Raw genomic sequence first — 12,843 nt, 5'->3', positions numbered from 1 at the left:
AGCTGTGGTGTAGGTGGCAGACATGGCTCAGATCTGGCATGGCTGTGGCCGGCAGTGTAGCTCTGATTCAACCCCTAGCCTGGGTACCTCCATATGCTGCAGGTGCAACCCTTTAAAAAAAAAAAAAAAAAAAAAAAGCGGGGGGATCTAAGTGGGAAAATCTTTTTCAGATTCACAGGTCACAAAAGCTTTATTCATTTATTACGTAATTTGATCTCTCCTGGGAGGCAGCAGAGAAGAAAAACAGAAATACGGAGCCCTCACACACGCAGAAACTGTCCTGAAGCCCAAGGCTATGAGACAGAGTATCTGTGAAACCCCACACACTTGCTCTGTGAAGGGAGTCACACGGAGCCTCTGTCCTCCGATTTGTAAGATGGGGAAGTGATGCCTGCTTGGTGCCTGATGACCTATTTCACATCTATTTGAAATTCACCAAGCACACTGCTAGCATGGGGGTTCAATAAAGGGACCCTGTCCCTCTTCCTAATTCTCTGAAGGCTCTTTCCTCCCTTTTCCACCCAGTAACATTTTCTCAGCCTTCAAGACTGAGCCCCATCTCCCTTCTGCAATCGTCCCGGTCTAAACAACCTGCTCCTATGACACATTCTTTTTGCACCTACTTGTCATTTAACTTTGCCATATATTACATAGTATAGTTACAGGTCTGTCTACACTTGTTTGATTGAGAATGTCTTGGGAGGAGCCGTGTCATCTTATTTCTATAAATCCTGTTTTTTCCTCTTGTCCCTACACTAGCACAGTAAAATCTGTTCAGGGTCCTCCAACAAATGTTTGACTTTTTGAGCACTTGTTCTTCAAAACAGTAAGACATACCAGCAGCTTTTGGCAACCTCTGCATTACAGCCATTTATTTAAAAAAAAAAAAAACAGAAGCAGCAATGATTTGACATGTCTTCCCTCAGCTAAGAATTACTTTGACAACAGTTGTCCAGAAAAAGGTTTATTGAATATCACAGGATCAGAGGCCATCTGTCTCACATTTTCCCTCCAAAAGTCAAGAATAAATTCCATCCACATCTCTGAGAAGTAAAAAAAAAAAAAAAGTGGAATAATATACAGCCATAAAGCAACTATTTCTAATGCATAAGCAACTAGACTACGAAATTAAAAATGCCTATTTATATTTTTACATATAAATTATCTTTTACATATTTATTGATTTTGTTCACTTCAGAGCCTCAAGTCCTAACATCTTATCCATGCTAACAGTTACAGCAAAAAGTTCAAAATGCAACTAACATTCTCAACAACCCAGAAGGCCTTTTATTCCAGCCCCAAATGCACCAAAACCTTGCAATCCCCAGAAACCATTAGACAAATCCAATACAAATTATGTTCCACTATGAACTTCTAATGTTATCATTAAAAAATTCTGCACCTAGATTTTTAATAAAAACAGTATATGTTACACATGTACATTTTTAAATAAAAATAAAAAACTAGGTACATTTTTAAGAAACACTATTTTATTCTTTTTCCTACATCCTTAGGAAATTATATACTGCCATGGTGACATTTTTCTGCAGGTGTTAACATGAATTTTCTTTTCCCCTCTAAAAAAGGATTTTTTGACAATTACATGCTCTTTGAGGGTAGGATTTTGTTATATTCCTTTGTCTTTCTACAGAGATTTGTTTCTTATATTCTTTTGTCTTTCTACACTGATTTATGTTAAAATCAATTACTTGATTCTTCACAATAAAGGTGATTCTCTGACAAAAAGAATCTGGCAGGTTGTGTTTTTCACATACTCTCCAGGAGGACAGCCTAAGAACTATCTACTCAGCATCTACGCTTTTCTTTCACTCATTCATGCACACATTTATCAAGAACCTACTATGCACATAGTTCTAGATGCTGAGTCTACAGCAGTGATTTTAAAAAAAGTCTTTCTGTACTCATCAGCCTGTGTACCTGGGGATTCAAAGATGAGGCCAAGGTTGTATCTTATCCAAGAACTCTGATGTAATTTTTTAAAAAGTCATGTGAAGGAAGGGCAAAGTAGTACCAAAGGATAAAGCCTGCTACAAATGGAGCAGTTAAGTCACCCACAGTCCGGATACCCTAAGCTAGTATGTTTCCTGCAATCTGCGAGAAAGCAGCCCAAACAGCTCATTTAATCACAAAGCCTCATTAATGCAGGTTTATGAAGCTCATGGAACTGTTGAATTTTTATATTTAAAAACAAATATTTGATAAGCAGTACCAAATTTTCAAAACTCTTAGGAGGATTAAACAAATACACAGGTTCTGAAGCATTTAGGACACTATGGCTCAGACACAGACCCACAGTTGTTCACCACAATATCATCATAGTCGCATTCGCTTATTATACTAGGTAAGAATGACCCCAAGGTCTCTAAGGGACTTTCTCAATCCTTTCATTCTAAGGAAGTCTCCATACTGACATAAAACATTTACCATCATGTTTCTACACGCAACACTTTAAAAACTACTGATTACATAAGAGTCTGTGAACATCTCCAGCTAAACAACTACGTGATTGCCCATTAGAGAAAATACTTCATGATTCATAAAGGGTACATGAAGAAGAGTCAGATCTTGCTGATTATGAGTATCAAATTCATGGATATGCCAACTTCAAAAAAACAGATCTTTTTTGTTCCTTCACACCCACGAACCTCCCATAAAAACAAACACTAAGTTAACACTTTTGATTAGGTCTCCTGGCAAGATCTCTTTCAATATGTTCACCCAGTTATTGTTAAATTAGTAATCCATGGCACACTGCAAGAAGAACATTCATGTCACCCACGACTCAAAGTTTAACTTGAGACTTAAGAGGTTGTCATGTGAGAAAACAGAAGTGTAATATCCCCACCTAAAACACGTAGTCTGGGCAAGACCTGGAACTCCATTACTATTGTTCTAACGTCCATTTGAGTGAGATTACACTAACAGAGATTACACAATTGGGAAAATCAAATGACTGATACTCCATATAAATAAAAAGTCATATAGTTCATCCAAAAATGCACAGGAGTGACAGCCTCTTTACCTGCAAGTATTTTAAGTGGACAATTCATTGTTCCTTTCCTCTCTACAACGTTTGAGTTGGTTGTAGATGTTTTAAATTTTTAACTTGATTTTATACATCTCATTTTAATTTCTTTGGTAATTTTTTAAATGTTTTTCTCTTACACATCCTTTAATAAAATCAAACATTTATAGGGCCATAGGCAGAACAACTATAGAAAGAATCCACAGTAAACTGAAGATTGAATGCCACAAGATTCGACTTATGTTTATGTCTCAACAAAAAATACATGTATGTAAAATGGGCTACTTTGCGAGACACAGATCGAGCAATCTACAACAAAACCCACTGCCAAACACAGGTGTAAACCTACTTTCAAGGTGATTAGCACAGTGTTCATACAAACTATCCTAGCTGCTATTTCAAGTGTTGGCAGAAGATTTACACTTTGGCCAGAAGCACGTAAATACTTACTCCTCTATATACTTATCAAAGTTGAATGCTGCCCAGTTTGCAAAACTGAAAGATGACAAGTGCTATTTACTTGAATCCGAATATCCTTGATCACAAGGGATATTAACCATCTCGACACTGTACTAAGTTGAACAATGACTGCCCAAAATATCTATGTCAAATTCCTGGAGCCTGTGATTATCATCTGATTTGGAAAGTCCCTGCAGATGAAATTAAGAATCCTGACCTGAAGAGATCATCCTAAAGTATTGGGCAGGTCCAAACCCAAGGACAAGTGCCCTGGTAACGAGAGTCACAGGGTAGATTTGGCAGACAGATGAGAAGGGGGCAATGCAAACACAAAGGCAGACATCAGAGTGATGTGGCCTCAAGCCACAAAGTCAAAGAACGCCAACAGGCAAGCCTGGAAGAAGCTTCAAAGGATTCTGCCCTAGATCTCCCCTAGAGGGAAGGTGGCCTTGATTTCAGAGGTCTGGCCTTCCCAACAGAACAGACCTGTTTTAAGTCACAGAGTTTGCTGCAATTTATTACAGGAGCTACATGAAACTAATTCAATAGATTGGCCATTTAGGCTTCCTATTCTCTGAATCATTTATATTTCTTTTTCATGAGTTGTGAGCCTTTTCATACAGATATACAGGAGTTCTGCATGCATTTTAGACAGGAAGCCTATGCTAAGGATAAGCATTATGATATCATCTCAGTCTTATTGTCTTGCTTTGTTTTGCTTGTCATATGAAATATTTCAGCTTTAATTTAGGAGAAATTCTCAATCTTTTGATTTGTGTTTTCTTTGGCTTAGAAAAATCCTGTCCTAGTCTTCATACTTTTTCTTATATTTCCTTCTAAATTTCTGCTTTTCACATTTCTCTAGTTAATATATTTAGAATACATTTGTGCCGAAGGTAAAGACAGAATCTAGTACTAACTCCATTTGGGTAGCCAATTATCCTAGTAAAGTGTATCCAGTCTACTACCACCAAAATTCATTATGCCACCTGTAAGACATATCGAGGTCATAATCTGTGCAAAGGTTTATTTATGACCTAATGACTTATTTACTTGCCTTCTGCTACCGGTCTATCTCAGTTGCAATGACTCTGATCTCTGGTGGGGCAAATCGCCCCCCATGTCACTCCTCCTCCTCCTCCTCTAATGTGGTCTTGGCTATTGCTAACAGCCCTTTGCTTTTCCATGTAAATTTCAGTATCATCTTGTCAAGTGACAACACAAAGCAAAACCCTATCAGGCTGTGATTGCAATGACTTACTAAATTGAGGATAATTGCTATCTTTAGGACAGAGTCTTTCTATTCAGAAACATGGTCTCTCTTTTATATTCTCCAGTAATACTTCACAATAGTCTCCCCTGGGGTCTTGTAGTATTAGGACTGGATTTGTATTTAAGTGGTACTTTATATATCATGATGCTTTTAAGAACGAATTACTTTTTTTCCTATTGCTATTTTCTAATAAGTTATTTAATAAAAGTGCTATAGATTTCCGTTATGTTTGCTGGATAAAAGCCAGACAATCTTGAAGTCATTACTTTCACTAGTGTTTCTATAGGTCCCCTTGAAATTGTCTAGGTGGAAAATACACCACCTGCAAAATACAGAGTTTCTCTCTACAAGTTTAACAACACTCTTTCTTATTCCATTACAGCACATGCATACCTTGGAGAAACTGTAGGTTTGATGCCAGGCCACCATAATAATGAAAGCCATACAAATTTGTTTTTTGGTTTCCCAGCGTATATGTTATGTTTGCATAATACTGTAGTCAAGAAGTGTGCAATGGCATTATGTCTTTAAAAAACAATGGACATACCTCCATTTTTAAGTATTGCTAAAAAACTAACCATCTTCTGAGCCTTCAGCTAGTTAGAATGTGTTTGCTGATGGAGAGTCTTGCCTTGCTATCGATGGCTGCTGACTGATGAGAGTGGTGGTTGCTGATGGTTGAGGTGGCTGTATCCATTTCTTAAATGAAGTTTGCCACATCAACTGCCTCTCTCACAAATGATTTCTTAGTGGCACACAATGTTTGGTAGCATTTACCCACAAAATTGGACTCAAATTCTTTCCCAACTTACCACTGTTTTATCAACTAAGTTTGTGTAACATTCTAAATTCTTTGTTGTCACTTCAACAATCTTCACAGCTTCTTCAGCAGTAGATTCCATCTGAAACTGCTTCCTTTGCTCATGCATAATTTGCAATTCCTCACGCACTAGGCTTAAGCATGAGATGGCAGCAATTCAGTCACGTCTTCAGGCTCTACTTCTAATTCCTGTTCTCATGCTACATTTTACCACATCTGCAGATATTTCCTCCACTGAAGTTTTCAACTCCTCCAACTCATCCATGAGAGTTGGAATCAACTTCTTCCAAATTCCTGAAATACAATATTCAGTCAACTATACTTCAAAAAAAAAGAGAAAACTCAGTTAATATTTTGACCTCCTCCCATGAATCACTAAATGTTCTTGGTGGCATCCAGAATGATGAATCCTTTTCCAAAGGTTTTCAATTGGCTTTTCCTGGATCCATCAGAATTACTATCTATTTCAGCCACAAAATTTCAAACTTTGCTTTTCGTTTTTTAATTTTTTTTTAAATAGCCGCATCTGCAGTGCATGGAAGTTCCCAGGCTAGGGACTGAATCAGAGCTGCAGCTGTGACCTATGCCAGAGCAACACTGAATCCTTAACTCACTGAGCAAGGCCAGGGATCGGAGATGCATCCTCAGAGAGTCAATGTTGGGTCCTTACGTCCCAGCCACAATAGGAAGTTCCACAATGTGTTTCTTAAATAATAAAACCTGGAAGTCATATTTACTCCTTGATCCATGGGTGTTGTGTTAGCAGTCATGAAAACAATTTCATAGCACATCTCCATCAAAGTTCTGGGATGACCAACTGCACTGTCAATGAGCAGTAATATTTTGAAAAGAATTTTCTCAGGAGTATGTCTCAAAAGCAGGCTTAAAATATTCAATAAATCACACTGCAGGCAGATGTGCTGCCATCCAGACTTTGTTGTTCCATTTATGAAGTACAAGTAGAGCAGATTTAGCATAATTCTTAAGGGCCCAGGATTGTCAGAATGGTAAGTGAACAATGGTTTTCAACAGAAAGTCACCACCTGCATTAGCTCCTAACAAGAGAGTCACCCTGTCTTTGGAAGCCAGGCATTGACTTCTCCTCTCTAGCTATGAAAGTCCTAGATGGCCGTCATCTTCTGTTATAAAGCTGTTTTATCTACAATGAAAATCTGTTGTTTAGTGCAGCCACCTTCATGAATTATCCTGGATCTTCTGGATAATTTGCTGCAGCTTCTCCATCAGCACTTGCTGTTTCACCGTGCACTTTCATGGAGTGGCGACAGCTTCTCTCCTTAACCCTTAAGAACCAACCTTTGTCAGCTTTGAACTTTTCTTCTGCCAACTTCCTCACCTCACCAAGCCTTCACTGAATTGAAGAGAGTTAAGCCTGTGCGCTCTGGATTGTGTTTTAGCCTTTGGAGAATGTTGGGGGTGGCTTAATCCTCTACCCAGACCACTCAAGCTTTATCAGCATCAGCGACAAAGTAGTTTCGCTTTCTTTTCACATGGATGAGTGATTCACTCGAGTAGCGCTTTTTATTTCCTTTAAGAACTTTTCCTTTGGATTCACAACTTGGCTAACTGTTTGGCACGAGAGGCCTAACTGTGGGGCTGTCTTGGCTTTCAACATGCTTTCCTTTCCAAGCGTATTTCTAGCTTTCAATTTAAAGGTAAATGCGACTCTTCCCTTTACTTGAACACTTAGAAGTCTTTGCAGGGTTATTAACTGGCCTAATTTCAATACTGTTGTCTTAAGGAATAGGGAGGCCCGAGAAGAGGGGAAAAAAAAAAACAAAAAACAGGGAACAGCCAGTCAGCGAAACAGTCCACACACTTGCCCATTAAATAGTCCATCATTTTATACCTGCGTCATTTGTGCCACTCAGGACAATTACAGTATTAACAAAGTGATCACAGATGACCATAACAAATGTAATAAAATTTGAAGTAACTCCAAGAATTATCAAAATGTGAGAGACAGGAAGTGAGCAAGTGATATTGGAAAAATGGTGCCTAAAGACTTAATCCATGTAAGGTTGCCACAAACCTTCAGTTTCTTAAAAAAAAAAATTAACATCTGCAGAGAGCAATACAATGAAGCGCAATAAAAGGAAACCTGTCTATATTCAATGGTAAGTGACCGTCATCCCTGTCTTATTCCTGATTTTTCAACTTTGATCTCTTTACTCCCTATTAACTATATTGTCTGTACACTTCTGAAATTCACAAAGTTTGTAGAAAATGCTCTTTATCTTGAGTAGATTTGTTTCATGCTGAACAGAGGTTCGATTTGATTAAACCCACCCTGTTATATTAATCATGTGATTCTTCACCTCTTGATGTAGTAGGTGATACATTAATAGTTTTTCTAAGACTGAATCATTCACACACTCATGGGACAAAACATACTTCATCCTGATGTACAGCGCTGGAATTCAGTATTTTATTAAGGATTTCTGTATTCATATAAAATAAGACCAATCTTTAGTTTTCTCTTCGTACATTACCCAAATTTGGTTTGTGCAAAGATATACTAGCCTCAAACAAGCTTTGTCTCTTCTAATTTCTGAGACTTTCTTAGAAATTATCTTTCCTTGAAGGTTAGGTAAAAGTATTTGTGCCTAGACTTTTTTGGTAAAACAGACTGGATTATCATTTCACTATCTTAACAGATAAGTCCATTCAAGTTTTCCTTTTACTTCAGTCCAAATTATTTTTCACAAAAAGTATCACTTCCTGTAAGTTTCCTGATTTACTGGCATGACATTGTTCCAAGTAAATTCACGATTTTTAAATTATTCTATCTCTAGTTAAATCTCATTTTATATTCCTAGTTGTGTTTATTTGTACATTTTTATCAGTCTTGGTAGTATCTGCTTCATAAGTCTTATGTTACAATTATTTCTTTACACTATTTTAAGATTCCTATTTTATCATATTTATGTCCTTCCACGTCTCATACGTCTGTGACTACCCAGGCTTGGATAGCGATAATTCAGTTATCTCAGACAAAAGTGTATCGGGCAAAGATCACAAAGTTTAAAAAGATAAACCAAAAGTTTTGCTTTTTAGCTTTGCCAGAATGCTAGTCAGTCCACAGGATTGTTCTAAATCTATGACCTATGAATTTAAACACTCCCATCAGGAGACTAAGTTTGGCACTAGGAATTCGCCAAGTCTGAACAGCGCAAGAATCCATCTCTATATACAATCTCCTCTGAAATGGCCTACAACTGCACCTTCTTTCCTTGCAATGATGACCGCCCCTGTTATCCAGTTTTATTTGAGGTTCTTGATCTCTTCTGCCCAACACAAAACCTCTTAACCGTTCATGTCTCCAGGACTGAAGGACATGGGAGTTCTCTCCAGGGAGGACGGGATATCTGCTCTTTAGTGAGTGACCATTATTGAACTGTCCACCACTTCTAGTTAGGACTGGTTGGTCCTCCTCCTCGCAACCCTGCCTCTTTGAGAAGGCTTCTTGCTCCTGAGCCAAACTAGTGGCGGGTGACTTGGACCTGTAGACAAGTCAAATAAATACAAGTTTGGCTCCTCTATAAACCACACAGGATTTCTGGTCCTTGAAGTTCAAAACAGCAGGTATTTTTCTCCCTATGGCTACACTTAAAAGACATACAACTGTGCCTACGAAGATACCAGTATCATTCCAAGGCTACTCCATGGCCCAACTGCAGTACTGAGTCCATCCTCCTTTGAGTAACGTCTGGACTGTAGTATTGGTCCTGCATCTTTTAGTCTTTTTTTTTTTTTTTTTTTTTTTGGTCCTTTTTAGGGCCGCACCTGAGGCATACATAGGTTGCAATGAGCCTACGCCACAGCCACGCCATGTCGCAGCTGCATCTTCGACCTACACCACTACCGCGCACAGCAACGCCAGATCCTTAACCCACTGAGGGAGGCCAGGGATCAAACCTGCAACCCTCCTGGTTCCTAGTCGGATTCATTTCTGCTGCACCACAATGGGAACTAAAAGCTGCTTCTTAAGGACAAAGCCAGTTATACTTATCCCACCACGGTTAAAATTCTCCATACTTTAAGGTTTAAAAACTCACATAATCTGTGAGAGAAAGCAAGTTGTACAACTATAAAAACCAATCGCAGTGCAAAGCTCTCACATGGTCTGCTCTTACTAAGGTACCATCGAAGCTTAAAGTCCACGTTGGCCCTAACAGGAACATATGATTGTGCTCTCCTAGATTTTACCAAGGGCCATCATCTTTTATGGACATTTCAACACCAAAACTCCTAAGAATTTTTTTCCCTAAGTTTGCAGCAATTTCACTTGGTGGGCAAAACCAGACCTGAAGTCATGTGAGTCTATTTATAGCCACTTAATGTCCAAAGTAAAAGGGAGTTCAGTTTTCACTTGGAATGTGAATGTGCCTTTCATTGTACTAGAACAGAAACTAAGAGGTCAAAGGCTGACAATCCCTGTAACGTGTGTATTAAATCTGATTTTCAATATACCAGCAAAATTTGCCACTGAAGCAAACTGTCTAAGGCAAAACAAAAACTCTTCGTGCAGTGTACACCTTTCCTAATACTACCCACTCCATACATTCATACCTTTGATTTCAGGATATGACTGATGCCATCTTATCCACATATTCGGCATTATCCCTGTTTACCATTTGGTGTTAATTTCCCAAATAGGGTTGTCAGAACCAAATTACGAAGTTTTTCTCTTCTCTGATCCCACTAAACAAGCAAGGATGACAGATATTTAGTGGCAATGCCTGAATAGTCTGACAACTTCAAAAATGTGCAAATTGAAGGTACAAAGACAAAAGCACGGCATAGAGAGGTCTTGTTGATAAGATCTTTTCAAAAACTTTGAACAAAATATTAATGGATAAGACCACAAAGATTTTTACCAAAATTATTTCGCACACTGACTTTAAAAAAGGGGCAGAACCTTTTCCTGCCAATGAATAGTGGCTACCAACAGTTTACAGATAACACTGTCAGATTTTCCACCCGGAAATTATCCTGGAAGTGAAAAGGTGATAACTAACTTTCATAACCAAAAGTTAGTAATAATGAAGTAGCTGTAAGATTAGGGAGAGAAACAACACTCTATGGCAGAAAATCATCTTACACAACACTTAGCAAATAAAGTCTTTTCAACCTTTTCATCTTTTGGCTAACAGGCCTTAAATTTAGGCACATACCCTGAGGAGGGGGCCATAATCATTTTCCCCATGTAGCGAAATTCCCGGGCAGAAAATACGGATATGCTACTTAATTACCTCAGCACAACAGTAGTCTACCCTACATTCTTTACCTTTTTTTTTTTTGCCACAACGTGCAGCAGCTTAACATTACCTCAGTTCCCAGCCCAAGGATTAAACCTGGGCCACAGCAGTCAAAGTGCCTCATCCTAACCCCTAGGCCCCTAGGGAACTCCCTCTCTCATTCTTTACTTTCTCAAAAGACACTGAGTTTACTAAGTGGAAACATTACCTGCGTAGCTTATGTGCCGGTCGTTATGCAGGTCAACCATGACCTTTTAACTCACTACTCAAAGCGCTTATCAACACTCTCCATCATGTTCTTATAGAGCTAGAAATGTCTTGACATGGAAAAACCACAGGAGGGAGGAAGGGGGAAAAAGGAAGGGACGAGGGAGGAGGGAAAGGAAGAATTGGGTGGGGGGGGGAGGCGAGAAGAGAAGAGGATGGGGCAAGAGGGAGGAAGAGGGAGAAGGTGGCGAGGTGGGGGGAACTAGTGAAAGCTACCTGAAAGAGGGAACCCGAGAGCTCAGCCTCACAGCACAGGGAGAGTTCTCTGGGAAGCCAAGGGTGGCAGGAGCCTTCTCAACAGGGCGCAGGATAAGGAAAGCTGTATACTGCATTCAGGCAAGCACGCTTCCCCTGCGCAACCACTCATGAGCCAAGGGCATATGAGGACGATTAGTGAGACAAGGTGCTATGTGATATGGGTACTCGCAGAATCCATAGTCCAAACTGGAATTCACATCCTAACCCCCTCATGTGAGATTCAGCAGGCGGGGTCTTTGGGAGGTGCTTAAGTCACGTGAGGAGAACCCTCAGGAGTGGGACCAGTGTTCTTATAAAAGACCCGGGAGCTCCCTGGATGTTGCAGCCACCTGGGGACACAGTGGGAGGACATCCTCTGTCAATCAGGAAGTAGGTCCATGCCAGCCACGACCATCAATCTGCCAGACCCATGATCTTGCACCTCCCAGTATCTAGAACTGTGAGAAAGCTCTGTAAGTCACCCAGGCTGGCAGTTTGTTAAAGCAGCTTGAATGCACTAGGACAGAGAGGTGTAAGAGCTGCATGTGTCATCCAAGCATCACAATACAGCACTTGAAGGAGAAAACACTGTGGATGGAGTGACCAGTTATATAGGCCTTCTTGGGTACAATGTGGGGCGCCCAGAACTCTGTCAGCTGGGGTAACCGCTGGCAACAATGAAATGGACCTGCTTCTCCGTCAGAAGGAAGCTGGCCAGCCATCCAAGGTCATGGGAGACTCTGTCTTGCTTTCTCCCATCCTACTGCGTTTATGTTATGGTCACTAATTATTTCAAACTTTTCAAGGACTGCCAGCTTGCCATTTAAACATCCAAAACTGTGAAAAGCCAGGTAAAGAAAGAGCCAAAATTTGAATCTCTCCTTGTTATATAGACTCCATCTCTTTTGTATTCTTGCTGATAGCCATGGAACCTAAGGGGCCGGCCTGACAGGCTGAGAGCTCTGCCAAGAGGGGCAGGGGGAGGAGGGGAAAGGAGACGGGAGTGAGAGAAAGAGAAGGGCCCAGTCCAACTGCAATGTGGAGCTATGGCATGGAGGGAGCACGTTAGAAGCCCCCAACACCGCCCTTCCTCTCTGCTCCTGGGCTTGTTAGAACCATCTACTTTCGCTGGCTACCCTGCTAAGGAAAGAAAGGTCACCTCACACCACAGCTACCACCTGGGAGTGCAAGAAAGCACGAAACGGAGCCAAAATGGCAGCAGGAAGAGGCTACCAGGCTCAGAAAGAAAGAGGGAAGGCTGGTTCCCTCTTTTCTTCCCAACATGCATGGAAGGAAGGTTAAGTATATTTAATACCTCACCTTTTAAGAGTAATCCCATCTATCTATAATCATCACTGGTTTAACACCTTCTATCCATGCTACCCTATCTGACGTGCATGCAATTTTATAAGAAACAAGGTAAACTGGAAGGGAATTAAATTCCTCTGTGACACAAAAATTT

At 40.0% G+C, this 12,843-nt stretch overlaps 1 protein-coding gene across 30 annotated transcripts in view; it reads right to left on the bottom strand.

The window, feature by feature from the left end:
- The window catches only part of CADPS2 (calcium dependent secretion activator 2), a 494,741-nt gene that overhangs the window by 346,266 nt on the left and 135,632 nt on the right, over positions 1-12,843 (bottom strand). The window lies entirely within an intron of this gene.

Source organism: Sus scrofa, chromosome 18 (genome assembly GCF_000003025.6).
Source record: "Sus scrofa isolate TJ Tabasco breed Duroc chromosome 18, Sscrofa11.1, whole genome shotgun sequence".
In the NCBI taxonomy this organism is placed as follows: domain Eukaryota; kingdom Metazoa; phylum Chordata; class Mammalia; order Artiodactyla; family Suidae; genus Sus; species Sus scrofa.
Note: the sequence above shows the minus strand (reverse complement) of the source record. Positions and strands in the feature narration are given on the sequence as shown.